The 2,114-nt window shown below is 38.7% G+C and overlaps 1 protein-coding gene across 6 annotated transcripts in view; it reads left to right on the top strand.

The window, feature by feature from the left end:
* Nucleotides 1-1,512, top strand: part of NTF3 (neurotrophin 3) — a 155,769-nt gene extending 154,257 nt beyond the window's left edge. For all 6 annotated transcript variants that reach the window (XM_075342184.1, XM_075342187.1, XM_075342183.1 and 3 more), the window contains one exon: nt 1-1,512. This exon is cut by the window's left edge and continues 1,731 nt beyond it. The gene's annotated coding sequence lies outside the window, so the exon portion shown is untranslated.
* Nucleotides 1,513-2,114: the final 602 nt, after the last annotated feature.

Below are 2,114 nucleotides of genomic sequence, written 5' to 3'. Positions count from 1 at the left end.
TGTGCCAAGTTATAAATCGTTTAGCCTTGAGCATAGTCCACTGAACCAGATTCCTGTGAACCTTCTCCTACCAGCCGGCATCACCAGTGCCTCTTTTGGTTGGTAGGCTCGGTGCAATGTCATGAATGCATGAAACTGCCAGGATTACATTACCCCAGGGTCTATTAATCAGAAGAGGTACTGAGGTTGCCAGCATATAGAATTTTTGCACTGGTCATCGGTAGTCTGTGGCTGATGGACTAGAGTCTCGTGAATCTTTTTTTGTTCAACCCTTGAGTCTTTGTAATATACTCTTTTATTATATGTCTTTCTCTTTCAAACACCATGATGAATGTGCTGTTTTAATAACCTAGTTCATGTTCTTTTAGAAGCTGCCTTGAACTGCTGCTCTAGCAAGGATATGGTATATTTAAGGCTCCATATCCTTTATCCCCTTGATCTAGCAAGAATATGGACTCATATTCCCTGTGGGAGCTTCTTTGTTTTCCACCCCTGTGCTCAGACAGTGAGTGTATATCTCAATAATGTTTTAATAAGGACAGCAGATCAAAGCAGTTTCTAAAGGAGCATGAACTATTCAGTTAAAACAGCTCTGTAGCATGGTGTGTAGGAGAGAAGGAAGCAAAATAAGGTAATGAAGTAACAAAGGCTCAACTTTGCAAAGACTGATTAATAATTAAATAAAAAAAACTGTTTTAGCTATCCTTTAAACTAATTTAAATGGTATGTGCTGTTTTTAAAAGGGCATCACTGCACATATATATATATATATATATATATATATATATATATATATAACAGGATGATATCCTGCAATCCCTCGCCTTCCAACTCTAGATCTTAAAATATCCTCACTAGATCTCAGTAAACCTACACCTACCGTGTTTCCATGAAAATAAGACAGGGTCTTAAATTATATTTTTGCTCTGAAAGATGGGTTAGGGATAATTTTTAGGTGATGTCTTATTTTTGTTCCATGAACAGCAATCCACATTTATTCTTGAACAAAAAAAAAATCAAAATTTTGTCAAATATAATCATATAATCATATCATTAGTGCAGACACGGTACATACACATGTACTGTATATACACACACTGCGCATACACATGTACTGTATATACACACACTGCGCATACACATGTATATACACACACTGCGCATACACATGTACTGTATATACACACACTGCGCATACACATGTACATACACACACTGCGCATACTTTACATACTATCTTTTGTTCATTTCCTCCAGGCTCACGCATTTAAAGGACATTTGGTGACATCATGGTCACATGACTGTGACATCACCAAAGTTTCTTAAGCAGGTCCCCTTCCCCCCCAATGCCAGCGCTGACATTAACTAGGGCTTATTTTCGGAGTAGGACTTATATTTTAAGCATACTCCAAATACAGTTAGGTCCAGAAATATTTGGACAGTGACACAATTTTGGCGAGTTGGGCTCTGCATGCCACCACATTGGATTTGAAATGAAATCTCTACAACAGAATTCAAGTGCAGATTGTAACGTTTAATTTGAAGGTTTGAACAAAAATATCTGATAGAAATTGTAGGAATTGTCACATTTCTTTACAAACACTCCACATTTTAGGAGGTCAAAAGTAATTGGACAAATAAACCAAACCCAAACAAAATATTTTTATTTTCAATATTTTGTTGCGAATCCTTTGGAGGCAATCACTGCCTTAAGTCTGGAACCCATGGACATCACCAAACGCTGGGTTTCCTCCTTCTTAATGCTTTGCCAGGCCTTTACAGCCGCAGCCTTCAGGTCTTGCTTGTTTGTGGGTCTTTCCGTCTTAAGTCTGGATTTGAGCAAGTGAAATGCATGCTCAATTGGGTTAAGATCTGGTGATTGACTTGGCCATTGCAGAATGTTCCACTTTTTTGCACTCATGAACTCCTGGGTAGCTTTGGCTGTATGCTTGGGGTCATTGTCCATCTGTACTATGAAGCGCCGTCCGATCAACTTTGCGGCATTTGGCTGAATCTGGGCTGAAAGTATATCCCGGTACACTTCAGAATTCATCCGGCTACTCTTGTCTGCTGTTATGTCATCAATAAACACAAGTGACCCAGTGCCACTGAAA

Source organism: Anomaloglossus baeobatrachus, chromosome 4 (assembly GCF_048569485.1).
Source record: "Anomaloglossus baeobatrachus isolate aAnoBae1 chromosome 4, aAnoBae1.hap1, whole genome shotgun sequence".
NCBI lineage: Eukaryota > Metazoa > Chordata > Amphibia > Anura > Aromobatidae > Anomaloglossus > Anomaloglossus baeobatrachus.
Note: the sequence above shows the minus strand (reverse complement) of the source record. Positions and strands in the feature narration are given on the sequence as shown.